Genomic DNA, 17,506 nt, shown 5'->3' with positions numbered 1-17,506 from the left:
TAACTTAAGCTGCTTTTCCACCATCGAGCCAAACTGTTCTAAGGACAGTAAGGAACGGCTCCAGTTATATTAACACTTCAGCTTAGTTCTCATGATTACAGACCGTTCTCTGCCCAGAATTCTCAGCACACTTAGCCAACTGGTAGAATGCATGTAGTGACGTTGCCACTCAGGACTGGTCACATGTCTGTTACCAGTTTCTCTGTAGCTGGCCAAGCACGCTATATGAGTGAAGTAAACTCAAATTATTAATAATATAAAAATCTGATCATTCTCCATAATGTGGTTGCTATTTACATCTTATACTACGGGCTGTTGAATGCTTAAATCTGATTAGAACATTTGTCAACCAAGGTGTGCAGTTATTTTCAGGGAAATGCATGGGTAAAGCAGTTCCAGGAAGGTCTGGACCGCATTACAGTTCCATATCACTTTGCCAAATTATTTCAGTTCTTTCAAAGGTCCTTACAGCCGACAATAGCAAAAGAAAACAACTCGCAATCACACTGATTAAGCAAATAAATATAGTAAACACAAGGATAAAATCGACAAATTATTTCCATGTTTTTTGCCACAAAACTATGTTTTACTATACGAAAAGCACATACTGTCTTTCTCTCACTGAAACGCACACACACTCGCACAGACACGTGTTGACCATGCTGCTCATCAGTAAAAAAGTTTAGCAACTTAAAATAGATAGATGACATTTCTCACTAGTGAGGTAAAAACACTGCTGTATTTGAAGCAGATAAACTTACAGTTTCACTATTAGAGAGGCTGCTGTCGAACACTGTTGAGAGACACACAGACTGAGGTCATTCACACATGCCTCTCTCTCTCTCTCCCCAATAACTGTACTAATAACTGCATTAGTCTTCTATTTATGGCTCAAGCCTCCGTTATTATCTCTAAAATAATAATTTGGATTTAGCAACAGAGACGTGGGATGAGATGTGTAAGATATTAGTCCTACAGACAAGAAATACAACATCTGAACAATGTCTTGTGGTGTGAGAACTGTAGTATAAGAGGAATAATTGATTCCGGTACGTTGAATTATTAGAAAATAATGCACACCTGTGACGTAATGTAATTTCAGTCCAAACACAGTTAATTATTCTAAATCTGTGAGATCTCTTACTCTTTGACCTATTATTGCTTTTCCTCTTTTTCAAAGACTCAGCTACAGAGGACAGTAAATTTGAAAACTGAAACCATCATCTGTCACATCAGGAAATCCAGGAGTACATCATGTGCCACATCCCCATCTTCTGCTGGATCTCTCTCACTGTTCTTCAGCCTCTGCTGGCTCGAGAGACCAACAACTCTCACAGAGATGTACACAAACTTCTTACTTTCTCAGAAGCAACAAATGAAAACAAAATACCATGATCATCCTGCACCTAAACCCAAAGCCAAGTCATTTGATCAGATTCTTCTGAAGCTTGGGAAACTGGCCTTTAATCAGCTGGAGAAAGGTAATCTGATTTCCTACAAAGAAGATCTTGATGAGTGTGGACTAGATGTCAGACGCAATGTCACTCTTACCCTGTAACTACATGAAACAAAAGCATATTTCCGAAAGCGTAAGATTGTTGTTTATCATAATAGTATAAGCACCCCTTAGTTCTAAAATACTTACATTCCCAAGACTTTACATATTGTTCCCCTATACTTACATGTACTTACTTTATAGGTACACTATAATTACCTAAAGTTACACTGTAAATTTGTTGTAATTAATATAAATAAAAGAAGATGGAAACCAATGATATTGTTATAAATTGTAATGAAATGATGTAATTTCTGGATAAACCTGAATTGATTAGCAGACCATATTTCAGACGCATGAGAACTGCTGAGAAACTGAGCTTTTCGAATCTCTGAATAGATTAAACTAATAGTTTGACAGAACGATTGAGACGGTCGATGATGGACCTGATTAATCAAATATGTAGTTGATGTTTGACACTAAACACATGCGCATAGCGGCTTAAATGTAGTTTCTTGCACAGACCTTCATTTATTTTATATCACAAGATCTTTAAAACCTAAATGTATTGGATGAACAGTAGAAACTGAACTAACCCTAATGCCACCGTGTTACAACATCAACTACATGTCTGATTAATCATGAGTGTTTGTCTTTCTTGATCTCTGCTCTTCTTTTACTACAAATACTTGTACAGTATAAATTCAGTCAAGTCAATCCCAAAGGAAAGAGTTTCTAGATCAAGCATCTGATGGTGTGACGGCCATCTCTGAGCTTATGAAATCACCTGAAATAGCATTTACTGACTGACATTTGTCAAGATTACGCCACCCATGTGACTCCATCACTTTCCTCTGCTGCTGAAGACTTCCATCCAATAAACACGAGAACATTATTATATCCGCTCTCTCTGACCTGATTGACACCAGGTATGAAGAAACTGATCAACCACGCTATGAAAACACTGTTGAAGCTAAAAGACCAATGCAGAAGAAGAAATGAGGGAATCTGTTCATTCAGACTGATTCATAGGGACATGTGTGTGTAATGTCACTGATCTAAACTTGACTTATAATATTATGGCCAATATTTATGGATTTAACTGAAGGTCTGAGAAAGCTTCTTCTCTTGAGTTTATAAAGCAGACGACTTTTACTTTTACTCTCTGCTTGATATGGGTGTGGATGTCAGTGCTGTGACTGACAGCGCTCTTGATAAATGTCCACCAGGCCGGCTCTCGTCACTTCATTCAGAATAGAAACGATTCATGGAGAGACTTGATGTGATTGATGTCTGAGGACCAAATTCACTGATAATGAAGCTTTTACTGGAGAAACAAGACCGCTTCTCATTCCTCTCATACAGACTTTGAGCTGATCTCTGAATCTATTGATATTCACAGTACTTTAATTTATATTATTCCAACTTCTTCTAACTGACTGTAAGAGTGTCTATATACAAACTAAACTCTCTGAAACCACTTTGAATTCTATTAAACCATCATATTGGAAGTTCAATAGCTCTCTTGTGTCTCATAATGCTGCTTAAAATGAATTATTTTGTCAACTATTGTTGTTACACAAAACAAAAATCATCTGGGATAGACTGACTGTTTGAGGCGACACCTGCTGGTCAAACTGAGCAATGAAAGTCTCAGCCCAAACGTGTGTAATGTTGATATACTGTATATATAAGTGATAGATCATGTGCGGTTTATTACCAAAAAAATATTACAATATTCATAATTCAGTAAAACTGAAACCCTTCAGAAACAGAAGGCATCACATATACTAGATTATAATAATCTATTTCTCATGAATAAAACACACAGATAAATGTGATGTATATTGAAAGAGATGTGGAGTGTAAATTAATTACAAAATTTTACAGAAATAATTACATTGAAAGAAATTATAACTCAAAATGGAAGGAAGTGGAAACGAACTAGAATAGAAACACACTAGAAAACTATAAGAAGAAGAGAGATGGGTGGGGTGTATTTACTGTTGACGGCTGAGGTCTCTGCGCATGCGCATTCTGAGGAAACACCTGCGTGTCGAAACCGAAAGTGTCCTCAGGAAATCTAAAACCAGTTCAGAAATCTTGAAACAGACATAAATATCACATGACGGTAAGTTCATTTATCAGCATATCATGTCATATTATTAAATGTTTTCGCATTCGCGTCACTATCATATTAAACTCGATCTTCAAATATTAACAGTTTATTTGAAGTAAAACTGCAAAAGTTCATCTTCCGGATTATAACGATATCGAGCTCTAGGGATTCTGCTTTTATCTGAGATTAATGTACGGATTCTTCACAATCACAAATATTCAAGGTGGAAATGTAAAGATTTACAGTAAAAACTAAACCTTAATCTTGCTTCTGTAAGCCAGACTCGATCCACAGACCATCAGCTTCTGTGAGGCCTCTTTTGTCCAGAAAGCTGCTAAAGACATATTTAAAACAGTCATGTGACTGCAGTGCTTTATTTAAACATGAAAACTTTATTCAACAATATCTGTAAATCTAATGTAAAATCTAATGTAAATCTAACTCAGAGATTGGGCTCTAAATGAGTTCAGTGATTCAGATCGAATAATGATTATGTGAAAACATAACCAACACCACCTGATCGATCATCTTTTCCACTTGTTTGTCTGGATGTTATAACTCAGTTAAAACAGCCCAAACAAAATTTTATTTTAAAAAGTCAAGGGACAAGAGCCCAACTAAAACAAACCCTCATCTCCACGATGGTGGCTTAAAAATTGTGATTTTCTCCTTTGGTGATTCTGCTTGTTATCATCAGGTGTCTTCAATAATGGTCAATCATCACTGTTAATCACTTAATTATCTTATTAACTTTAACACTTTTCAGTGTTCTTTTAACACTCTTATTTTAACACTTTAACACTCTTGAGTATGGTCTCACATATGCTCCCTGGAGAGTTAATTTAACACTGCAGTTTTTGCTGTGTAGGAACATAGAAGTATGCTTAAAGTGCAAAAATAATATATAAAAAGTAAACTATAAGTGTGATGTCATGTTCACTTAAAGAAAACTTAAAAGTATACTTGCACTAAACTAGCAGTTTACTGAGAGTATATTTCAAAGTGTACTTTCGTATACTAAAAATGTAGCTACTACTAGTATTAAAATAGTAAACTACTAGTATACTAGTATAAGTTCACTTTTAGTACAGATGCAGTACAAATGAGAAACATAGCTGTGAACTAGTTAAAGTTTACTACTGTTACACTTATAGTACACTTAAACGTATACTTCAATTGGGCCAATTTAGTCCCAAGCGGTATTAAAATAGTACACTTACAAGTTTACTACTAGTACATTGATATTATACTTACTACATAAAGTATACTTAAAAAATATACTTGAACATTACTTTAGTATACTTGATCAAATTAACTTGAAGTATACTAGTTTTTCGTAAGGGTGTCTGGTAGCCTCTGTTAGTTCCATGTATGTCACATGACTGCCTCTTGTTCATGATGTATTATTTGTGGATGAAAGGTGCACAGAGCGCCCTCCGGCTGCTGGTATGGTTTGAACACACAGTAGTCAGTGTATACAGCGCTCATATAATGACAACAGCGTGTTTTGGGTAAAAATTTAATAAATATTAATCCTCTGTATAGCAAATTGACATAAACGTATGACAGTCCATCAATATTTCTCCAAATGTGCATGCTTTTAAGCTAAAACCCCGAGGGATGTTATTTTGTGGAGTTTTTTCATGATGATCGTACAGAGTTTTTTTCTCAATGGCTGAAGCTGACGCTCATATTTCAATGAAAAGGTAACGACTCCGTTTCTCATATTCATAACTCCCGACGCATATTAACAAATAACGGTCACTATACGATGTTGAGAGTAAAATAAAGATTAAAAATTGAAGCTCGAGTCTTAGATCTTTTTAATGATGTATAGTTTGTCAAGGTAATTACATTAAATCTAACAGTAAATTTGAGCTAATTTAAACAAAGAAGCTTCGGTGCGTCGGCGTGCCAGTGCTGGTTAACAGGTTAAACTGTAGATGCACTGTTAAAAATAAATGTAAATTTACAGGTAATAGTCTTATGATAGTATTTTTTTTTTTCTTTTACAGATTTTTCCCGTTTTGTCATTATACACTGAAAAATGCCTGTTGTTTTACTGATATTTGCTGTAATTTAATTTTCCACCATTAAATTTACAGGGAATTGCATGTATTTTAATATTACATTCAATTTCTGTTTTTTTTAAAAGAAATGTTCTGTATTTTTACAGAATAATGTGTAATTTTACATAAAATGTTGATTAATATTTTACAGATTAAGTAAACAAAGTTGCATAAATGTCAAATGACAGTATTCTAGTGTGATCATCAGCACATTTCTACACTACAGTTCTGCACAAGATTCAAGTGTGCTCTTTCAGATTGGATGATTCTCTGTGAATCTCAGAACAGTCAATAATCTCTGCTACTCTGTGTTCAAACAGAGAGACATGATTCAGTGTAAATCATCTCCGTCTGCACGTACAGCTGAAAGCTTCAGGTTTGCATCTAGAAATGACACAATTTCCCTGAATGATCTGAAGACGGTCACTTTACAGCAGCAGAAACACATGAACCTCTGAACAGGGAGAGATTCAGGCTGATGAAGTTCAGTGAGACACAAGAGCATCAGTGAGGTCAGACACTGACGGAGAGTAATGATCCAGTTCATCTCAGAGGTGTGTCAGACCAGTTCTTCCACAGGAAACCAGCACTTCAAGAACAAGATCATCCACAAACTGCACAGAAATCTCTAGAGTGTGTAGTAGCTGTGGGATGTGTTTTTATGGGAATAATAATGTTATGTTTGATTTGTTCTCTGTGTTTCCATATGCAGGTCTGAAGTCAGTTTCTCATTATGGAGAACAGAAAGAGCAGTGAGAGATCTTCATCTGCAGAACCCAGTGATAAACCCGTGACCTCTGACCCCGAGTGAGTTTAAACCTGTAGTGGAAATATGCTTGGAAATGCTTTCTAACATTTATGGATAAGGATATAACTGTAAAATGTAAGTGAAGCTCTGAGGAAAACACGTCTTAAAGGCATTAAACAGTCAAAGCACAACAGACACGCTAAACGCTTATAAATATAAAGGATTCTCATGTTTCCTGCAGCATCTCACTCTGTTTCCTCTGATATTCTCCTGTTTTCACCATGGAAAATTGTTATTCTAGTGTAAAACGATGTGACTGACTGACGGTTTTTGTGCACAGTGTGCAGATACGACTAATTGATAATCAAATTTATTATCCATTTTATCAATTAGTTGTTGCAGCCATATTTATAATAAATGAAACAGCAGGCAGAACTAAAGGAAGAATTATTTCTGTTTTCTCAGTGACTGGAGTCTGACCACTTCATCTCAAAGACCTAAAAGAGAGTATCTGAAGACTCATAGACTCATGAGTTGTCTTAAAATTCATGCTGAAGCAGTGACCTCTGACCCCAGGTGAGATATAATCCAGTATTAGGGACTAGAGACTGATACACAAAACCACAGACAGAACTGAAGGATTATTTTTTTGTGTGTTTTCTCAGTTTCTCGAGAAGGAGTCCTTCATATATAGGATACAACAGAAAGACTCTGAAGAGTGACAGATCGGTGACCTCTGACCCCAGGTGAGGATTAATGTGTCGTGGGTGATTTAACTGCTCTATGAGATTCAAAAACACACTGAATCACACAGACAGGATTTGACGCTTACTTTCTTCCCAAGAAGCACATGTGCTCCTATATGAAAAGTTTAGGTATGAAAATGAAATGAAATGTAATGTAAATGTAAAATAATGTGTTTTTCTTTAATAAAGGGACACAAGAAGACATTTAGAAGCAAAAGTATTTAATTCAGAATAGAAAAATTACACAAAGTTTTTAAATATTTCTACTTCCCCTCACGGACATCCATGTGACACCCCTCCAGACCGAGGGAGACGTGTAATTTTCTCACTCAAACCTTCTTCTTCTGCTTCTGATGTCTTTTAGAGAGAAAAGCTGCCCATGACTGCTGCTCTGTTTTCTTTATATTAATAACATAATATAGAAAAAGAGTTGGCAAACGATCCAGTGTGAATCTGTGTTTGTGATCTGGAGAATGTCAAATTATTCCGTTTACAACCTGTTTTCACAGCAGTGAGCAATATAGCAATATGACATTTTCTGGAACAGGATCTGGCAAGATCCGGCTCAAATTAAGTACTGGTATAAAGTTAATAAAGATAAAGTTAATAACTTAAATTATTGTTGTTATTATTAAAAGTTTATGTTCCTCAGAAGAAAGTAAGTCATACAGGTTTGGACCAAAATCAGACTAAATGATCGATCATTTTGGGGTGAACTAAGTTTGTGTCACAGAACAGATTGTGTGTTTCTTCTTTTTTGTCTGACCTTTAGAAAATGAATATGAATATGAATCATGTTTGTGTTTTATAGTGTGGATCATTGTGGAGAGATCAGAAGTTCAGCAGAACTACACAAATGTAGGTCCACACACAATAATTTAGTGATTTGATGTTGATTTGTCTCATTTAGTGAAATGTTTCTCTCTTCTTGTGTTCAGATGCCTGTGATCTCACACTGGATCCAAACACAGCAAATACTCGTCTCATTCTGACTGAGAAGAACAGGAAGATCACATATGTGAAAGATCATCAGTCGTATCCTGATCATCCAGAGAGATTTGTTGATGTTCCTCAGGTTCTGTGTGGAGAGAGTCTGACTGGACGCTGTTACTGGGAGATTGAATGGAGCGGATGTGCTGAAATATCAGTGACATATAAAGGAATCAGCAGGAAAGGATGGAGTGAAGACTGTTGGTTTGGATTCAATGACAAATCCTGGAGTCTGGACTGCTTTGATGACGGATTCACTGTCCGTCACAATAAGAACTTCACTTATCTACTTGTCATCCGTTCATCCTCTAATAGAGTAGGAGTGTATGTGGACGTGTCGGCCGGCACTCTGTCCTTCTACAGCGTCTCTGACACACACACACTCACACACTTACACACATTCAACACCACATTCACTGAACCCCTCTATGCTGGATTTAGAGTTGATTATTATAAATCCTCAGTGTCTCTGTGTGACATTAAACAGCCTCCTGTGAGAAACAACAGTGATACACACACAACCGGGTGAGTGAAATATACTGTGTCTTATTGAAGGATTTTTCCAGTCTGTGATTAATAGTTCAATCCTCTGTTCTTCATTCATCACTAAACACTAGGGATGGATGATATTGATTATGATCATATTTGTCAGCATATTTTGGCCGATAGCAGATGCAGATACCAGTAAATACACCAGGTTCCAACATCACCCAATCACAACGCAATCCCACCATCTCCTGGAAAACGGGCGAAATCCTGAAGTGGGGCGACACATGCTTCTCTCGCTGTCTGGCTGAACTTCCTGTTCCACCATCTCCTTCACCTGACCTCTCTCTCTGCGCCACGTCCATCGAAAGTCCAGTCGAACAACGCTCCGTCGACATCCCCAAGTGTTACTCCCCCTTCAGCGATGTCTTCTGCCCGCAACGGGCTTCCAAGCTGCCTCCACACTGGCCATGGGACTGTGCCATCGACCTGCTTCCGGGTGAACCAGTGCCAAAGGGTAAGATATACCCACTTTCCATCCCGGAGGAGAAGGCCATGGAGGATTACATCAAGGAAGCCCTCGCCCAAGGTTACATCAGGCCGTCTACTTCCCCTGCTGCTTCCAGCTTCTTCTTCGTGGCTAAAAAGGACGGAGGCTTGCGGCCATGGATCAACTATCGCTCACTCAACAAGATAACCGTCAAGTTCAGGTATCCCCTTCCTCTCGTCCCAGCGGCCCTGGAACATCTCCGTGTTGCCACTGTGTTTACGAAGCTGGACCTCCGCAGCGCGTACAACCTCATTCGGATACGTGAGGGGGATGAGTGGAAGACCGCCTTCATCACCCCTACTGGCCACTACGAATATCTGGTAATGCCGTATGGTCTGGTCAACGCCCCCTCCGTATTCCAGGATTTCATACATGAGGTGCTCCGGGAGTTTCTCCATCGCTTCGTCCTAGTCTACATCGACGACATATACTCATATACTCCCGAAGCCAGGCCGAACATCGCCAACACGTTGCGGAGGTCCTCACCCGTCTTCGACAACACAACCTGTTCCTCAAGGCAGAGAAGTGCTCCTTCCACCAACCCTCCGTCTCATTCCTTGGTTACAACGTAGACCACAGTGGCATCCGGATGGACGAGAGGAAGGTGGAGTCCATCACCAACTGGCCAGAACCCACCACCATAAAAGAGCTACAGCGCTTTCTCGGATTCTCCAACTTCTACAGACGGTTCATCAAAGGTTACAGTTCCATCACCCATCCACTTACCAGCCTGCTCCGTAATAAGCCCAAGTCTCTGTCCTGGAACCCGGCAGCCACCAACGCCTTCAACCACCTTAAAGAAGCCTTCACCACCGCTCCCTTACTCGTCCACCCAGATCCAGAGAAACAGTTCGTCGTTGAAGTGGACGCCTCGACCACTGGAGTGGGAGCGGTGTTGTCGCAGCAGCAGGGGACGCCAAGTAGACTCCATCCATGCGCCTTCTTCTCCCGCAAGCTCAGCCCGGCGGAAGTCAACTACTCCATCGGTGACAGGGAACTTCTTGCTGTTAAGCTTGCCTTGGAAGAGTGGAGGAATTGGCTGGAGGGAGCCAAACATGCGTTCCTGGTGCTGACAGACCATAAGAACCTTGAATATCTTCGGTCAGCAAAGAGGCTGAACCCAAGACAAGCTCGCTGGGCCATGTTCTTCTCCCGATTCAATTACACCATCTCCTACCGTCCAGGTACCAAAAACGTTAAAGCGGACGCTCTCTCCCGTCTCCATGCTCCTGAGGAAAAGACCGAAGAACCTGAACCTATCATCCCGAGCTCTCTCATCGTGAGTCCTATTATCTGGTCAGAAGAGACCATCCCCTCCTCCAATGCCTCCACGAACCCTCTGCCGGGCTGTCCACCCGGCTTGCTGTACATCCCTCGGACGCGACGCACTCCCACCATTCACTCAGCTCACACGTCGCTTGGCACTGGTCACACGGGGGTCAATGAAACCCTCTCGTTGGTAAAAGAACGCTTCTGGTGGCCAGGGATGGCTTCGGATGTCAGAAGGTACGTGCAGGGCTGTCGGGAGTGCGCCATCTCCAAAAGTCCTCGTCATCTGCCAGCTGGGAAACTCCTTCCGCTGCCCGTTCCAGATCGCCCATGGTCACACCTAGGGGTGGATTTCATCACTGATCTCCCTGTCTCAGAAGGAAATACCACCATCCTAGTCGTTGTGGATCGTTTCTCAAAGTCTTGCCGTCTGATTCCACTCCCAGGATTACCCACTGCCATGGAGACCGCCGAAATACTCTTCAACCAAGTCTTCAGATATTTCGGAATACCAGAAGACATAGTCTCTGACCGTTCATATCCAGAGTATGGAGATCGTTCTACTCCCTCCTAGGTGTGGCCGTCAGCCTGACTTCCGGATACCACCCGCAGTCGAACGGGCAGACGGAAAGGAAGGTGCAGGAGATTGGCCGCTTCCTCCGTACCTTCTGTCATGACCACCAGGACTCTTGGAACCAGTTCCTGGGTTGGGTAGAGTACGCCCAAAACTCTCTCCGGCAGTCGACTACAGGACTCACACCATTCCAGTGCGTACTCGGCTACCAACCCCCACTGTTCCCCTGGACCGGGGAACCCTCCAACGTTCCGGCAGTGGATTACTGGTTCCGAGAGAGCGAGAGGGTCTGGGACTCAGCACACCATCAACTGCAACGATCTTCCAACACTCCGGTCTTCCAGCCTGGTCAGATGGTTTGGCTGTCCACCCGGGATATAAGACTGCGTCTGCCCTGCAGAAAGCTGAGTCCCAGGTTCATTGGCCCATTCCCCATCGTCAAGCAGGTCAACCCAGTCACCTACTAACTCCAACTCCCACAAGGGTATCGTATACACCCCACTTTCCACGTGTCACTGCTGAAAGCTCACCACCCTTCTGTTCTTCCCACAGGACCTGACGTGGCTCCCGCCAAACCCCCCCTTCCACTCATCCTGGAGGATGGAGCTGCGTATGAGGTTCATGAGATCTTGGACTCCCGGCGTCGTGGTGGTCAGCTGGAATATTTAGTGGACTGGGAAGGATACGGCCCCGAGGAACGCTCCTGGGTCCCAAGAAACGACATCCTGGACCCCAGCTTACTCCAGACGTTCCACGACAGTCACCCTGAGAAACCGGCACCGCGGGGAAGAGGACGACCACCACGGCGTCGGGGTCCTCGGCCCTCTGGAGCGGCCGTGGAGGGGGGGGTACTGTCACAGACACGTCAGGTTCCAACATCACCCAATCACAACGCACGCTATCTCCAGAGTACTGATCACCGCCACCTGCACCTCATCACCCCACTCATCAACAGCACTATAAAGCACACACGCACACAGCACTCCATGTCCGGTCTCGTTCGCATATACTTCCTGTTATGCTTACCTCAAGGACTCCTCTTTGTATACTCACCTGTCTCCAGCGTGTCTCCTTCCCTCTGTGTGCCTCGTCTGCTGTGTGGGTGTGTTTCAGCCAGCTCCAAGTTACTCCAGCGATCTCCAAGCTCCAACGTATCTCTACCTGCAACGGAAAGGACAGTAACTATCCCTCATACTACTAGTTCTACATTATCTACATCCAGTTCACTCACCTGTGTGTTATCCTCTGCTCTACTGTGGTCAATAAAACTACCATTACCTGTTACATCTGTGTCTGCCTCCTGTGTACCGTAACAACATCAAGTCTGTGCAGGAACTATAATTTTTCATTTCAGTTAGTTTTGAGCAAACACTCAGAGTTCGGAGGTCTCTGACTCAGATTGATTTACCTGTATTTCAGTCAGAACCACTTTATAGAAACAGAAAATTTATTGACAATATGAATTTGGCGAAAGGCTTAGGCATCAAGGGGCTCGGCTGCCATACTAGACAGCTAAGAGTCATCCATAGCATAAATCCCCCAGCCTGACAGTAACCAGATATTTCTTAGCTAAACAATGCAGAAGAGATACAGCAGTTACAAAAGATTGACAAATAGTTGAATGTTCTAAGAAGATACAACGCTGTATAACGGAGGTACTAGGAGGTGAAGGGGTGGTGGTGGGTGCAAATGTCTGTGCAGCACACTGTAGAGCGCACGTTTGACTGGGCTTAAATACGGTTGATTAGAGTAGGTGGAGTAATTGATCAGCTGAGCGTCAGCTGATGTAGTCAATCAGTGGTCTGCCGGAACTACCTTTGAATTCCATTTGGTCACTCAAGCTCCATTTCTCAAAAGCTCCTGATCACATGATCTCTAAACTGTAATTTGGTATTAATTTTCTGTAATTTTCTAGCTGTAGTGTGATCTTCTATTCTATTAATATGCCTGCAGATGAGGAATAAGACAGAAATGATCAAATTCACTCAGTATTACTTGATCTATTCCAGCACTCCCTCAATCACAATTAAGCACAATTAACTGTAGACAGTTGTGTTGTAAGCACTAAAACAGTCCAGTTCTTTATAGTCAAACTCATTTATTATGTTTGGATAATGAACATTTCTGTCCACCCCAGACTGCTTGCTGGCCTTTATGGACATCTCTGTGAAAATATCCCGCTTCACCACAGTTAAAAACACTGATTTATAGAATACTTGAGACATTATTCAACTTGAGCTCATTGATGGACAATAGAGAGTTCATGTCGGCTAGTTAAACAGAGCCTACATAAAAATAACTTGCCAATGAAGTTCAAATTAAACTCTCGTTAAACTATACCAATTTATTAAATGTTCAGAATCTTTTGATGGTACATTTTCCACAAAGACGGTTGTTAGAAGGTGTGTGAATTGTGACAGATTTACTCTTTAGGTTTTTTATAGTAGACTGTTAGTTTGTTGTTGATTTTGAGTTGTTAGTAACACTTTACAGTAAGATCCCATTAGTTAACATTCATTAATGCAGTAACTAACAATGAGTAATACATGTGTTATGGTATTAATCTTTAACTTTAGTTAATAAAAATTGAATTCTTCATTGTTAGTTCAGATCATTAAATAATATTGACAGATACAAATTATGATTTTAATGATGATTTGATAAACATTGAGATGAACATTAACTGAGATTAATAAACAATTTAGTAGTTTTCATTGTTAGTTCATGCTAACTAATGTAGTTAGTCACCATCATTATTAGTTTATTATTAATTCATTAATTTTGTACCGTTTGTGCGTAAAAACCATCTCATTTTATCATTCCTCCTTCTTCTGGTTCTTCACAGGTTCTCTGACTCCAAACCTTCTGGGCTCAATATTCACCCACTGTTGAACTGTCAGTCTTGTGTCCATATAGCTGATTCTGATCAGTGGGTTCAGATTGAGCCGTCGGCCTGTACAGATGAAGGAGGGTCAAAGTTCAGGGTCAGCACTGACCCAGGCCATTACGAGTGTGTCCGGACCAGAATGCGATGGGTCTGTGACTGTGACGTCACCCTTCAGTACTGTACCGTAGACGGACACTTCCTCAACACAGAGCTGGAGAGGCTGCAGTGCAACCGGATCGCTCCAGTGATTGACGTGACGGTGATCTCAGGGAAACTGAAGGAAGTTCATCTGCCCCATTACGCCTGTTTAGGAGAGTCTGACCCCTCTCTCAAAGATGCTGTGAAAGTCCTCAGCGTAAAAGACGAGGGAATAACCACAGAACCTGTGCAGTTGACCCGATTCCATGCCAAGATTGTCCAACCATCCTTCTCTCTTAAAACATTAATAATAAATTTGTTTAGTGTGCGAGTGGATGAACACTGTGATCTTCTTCTCTACATGCGTTCTAAAGTTCCTCTCATTCTACACGTCTACTTTTTCCCATTTGATGATTGTGCAAAAGAAAAAGTTGAGAAGAATGAAAAATCAAGTTTTCCAATCCCACATCCCAGACCTGACAGGCCATTTCGGATGAAAACGCCACACAATCTTGATGTTTCTGGTGCCTCTATCCATCCCAAAGAAGGGATCACACTCAGAAGAGAAACTCCCCCAAACTACTTCAAGGTCGACACAAGTCTGGAGAATGATCTTCAAATGACTCTTATCAGAGAAGAGGATCAGAAGACTGTCTGGACTGCAACAATTAAGAAAAAAGAAATTGATCTGATTCAAACTAAGAAAAACGAGCTGTGTCCGAATAGTGATCAGATTCATCCTAAGAGAGACGAGTCATGTCTGAATAGTGATGCAGATAAAGCAAGATATTTTGATAATCATTGGCCAGATCTCATTCAGGGCGTTACAAATGTTGGGTTCATTGCAGATAAACTGTGTCAGCAGCAACTAATTCATGAGGAACAATATTCAGAAATCACACAGAGTTTAACCAGTCAGGAGAGCATGAGAAAGATCTGTGACATTATACGCAAGCACAGAGATGATGTGAAAGCTAAATTCATCTCAGTTCTTCAGGAAGAGAAGCTTTACCACTTCTGAACATTGGTCTGATTCACACTTTGAGCTCAAGGAGCATTTTTTTTAAACGGATCTAAAACAGCAACATCTGATAAACCCAAAGCTTCTCCAGTGATGATACATCAGACATTTATCATTATTTTGTTGTGTCAGAATTTAACATTTACTGTATATATTGCATTTTGGATATTTCACTGCATGGAAATATTCTGAATGTAAGACTGTTCTGAACTATAAGACTGTAAGACTTGATTTTCCTGCTAAGACAAAAGTTGAGATTAAGCACCCTGCAATAAAGCAATAAAACTCATCTGGAGAGAAGATCTCAAAAAAATAGCACAGGACAACGCCTTGCCCTAAACTGTCCTCACACATCTACAGTATGCAGTGTCTAATTGCCTAACTATGTAATTGGCATGATACATTTTTACCTGACAAATAAAATGTTATATTTGATTTACTCTGGATTCTTCTGAAATCATTATGACCAGTAGATTATTGGAGTCCATATTTCCGCAAATCTGCATCAGAATAGATTCAAACTAAAGGCTCAGTGACAGGAGCATGTGGCACATTATGTGAAACCTTCAGATTTCTATCTATCACTGACTTAGCAAGTTGCAGTATCATGACTAGAAAAACTGTGTTTTTGTATGAACAAGCATGTGGCGGTTCAACTCAAATGCATTAGTAAACTCTGCACCCTCTGACTAAAAATCAGAACTGGCAAATTTGTGTTGTAAGATCCGTGCAAACCCGGGGCGTGTGACTCTAAGCGATATGGGTCCGTAATGAACAAATAATTAAAAGTACAGGATACCCATAATAATCAAATATCTAAATCAATACATAACCAATGATTAATTTCTAATTGGAAACACAACCTAAGAGTAATAATCATTTGAAATTTGAGACGGATTAAACGAGTGAAATTAAGTGAACTTCACAGGGGCGCTGAAAAGACATAAACGCGTTAAAACTTCACCCAGGCCGTCAGATTGTGTTTGGGGGGTTTCTTACAAGACTGTCATGGGATATGTAAAAAAAAAAAAAAAAAAAAAAAAACCTAATATTTATTTATTTATTATAAATTAAAATTCCCCATACATACTTTAGCCTTAATGTTGGGTAAGTTGTGCCACTTCTATGTCATTAGCACTATTTCAGTGTCCTTATGATCCTTTCCTTTATTTCTCCTGATAGAAGACAGCTGAAATCTGATTTGTTGTATAATAATGCTGAAGCACAGATATTTAGCAGTGAAGAATATGTTCTCTGAGCTTCATGTCTCTACAACAGTCTCAGTCTTCCTCCAACATCAGGCCGCCTGAACGAAGCCTCGACAACATCTGTCAGATTCAACATTATTCAGCTGGAGTGAATAAATCATTTCAACAAAGAGCAGAAAATAAGAGTCCAGTGATGCTCTTCCCATGAAAGCAGCTGAGCGTTCTGGATGCTTTAGAAGCAGAACGTGAGATTCGTCACATTTCTTCTAATGTTGCTCGATCAAGTCATGGTTTAGTCTGGAGTTGCAGCACAGTTTGAGTCTCCAGGAGCTTTTGCACACGCTTAACCTCCAGCGGCACCTGGAAAACATCTGCATGTATTTATAATCAGGTGTTCTGGGTCAATCTGACAAACTGAAATGAGTGAAATATTTCTGATCATAATGAATCCTCCTCTGATTGGACAGAATCAGCTGAAGGAAGACATCAGATATCAGTCAGTGTTTGTTTCAATCTCAAGCTTTGATTCTCAGTAGATGCTGTAGTTTCAGACTCGGCCTTATTGAGTCTTTCTTGGATTATGAGGAGTTTGTGTTTTTCATTCTCTCAGTTATTAATGGAGTCTGTGCTGCTCTTCTGAAATCTAATGTCATTTCTACAGGTGTTTGTGTGTTCAGCAGCAGATTCAGAAGTGTGTTCAGTCGCCAGGATCCTCCTTCACTCCTGATCAAGAAGAAACGCTGAGAGATGATTATTAATCATAAATATCACTGTAGTTATTTGTCTGTTGTTCAAGAAATAAGGCACTTGAGGATGAGCATTACAGTGATTTTACCATGGTAAGGTGGTGTTCCTCTGAGTATGTGTGCTTATACTGGTTTAAAGCACTTATAGTGTGATAATGTAAATGTGTTCAGGTTTCTATCCCTACATTATGAGGGCGTCCCAGCTGTCCCATAATTCAAATGTTGACAGTCAAACATCTGCATTCATTACTGTACTGAGATTATCTGCATTACAATAATGAGAATTTAGAGTTTTATTCTCATTATAATAATGGCGTAATACTAAAAGCATTCATGGTTCTAAAAATATGTTTCTTTTTTTTATGATAAATATAATTTCTTTGTTCTTTTCTTGTGATTTTGTAGTGAATGTGACCTGGACATGTTCTGGTGATTATTATAATTGTCATTACAGACGTGA

General features: G+C 40.3%; 1 protein-coding gene across 4 annotated transcripts in view; it reads left to right on the top strand.

Moving 5' to 3' along the window:
* The window catches only part of LOC125271592 (NACHT, LRR and PYD domains-containing protein 12-like), a 296,158-nt gene that overhangs the window by 95,347 nt on the left and 183,305 nt on the right, over positions 1–17,506 (top strand). For 2 of the 4 annotated variants that reach the window (XM_048195696.1, XM_048195695.1), the window contains one exon: positions 1,181–2,995. The exons of 1 other annotated variant lie outside the window; for it this stretch is intronic. The gene's annotated coding sequence lies outside the window, so the exon portion shown is untranslated. Of the gene's footprint in view, positions 1–1,180; positions 2,997–17,506 lie in introns of those variants that run through there. One more of the 4 variants, XM_048195693.1, reaches the window with a different exon arrangement.

This window comes from Megalobrama amblycephala, linkage group LG7, assembly GCF_018812025.1.
Source record: "Megalobrama amblycephala isolate DHTTF-2021 linkage group LG7, ASM1881202v1, whole genome shotgun sequence".
NCBI lineage: Eukaryota > Metazoa > Chordata > Actinopteri > Cypriniformes > Xenocyprididae > Megalobrama > Megalobrama amblycephala.
The sequence above is the reverse complement of the archived record's forward strand: the minus strand, read 5'-3'. Positions and strand labels throughout refer to the sequence as shown.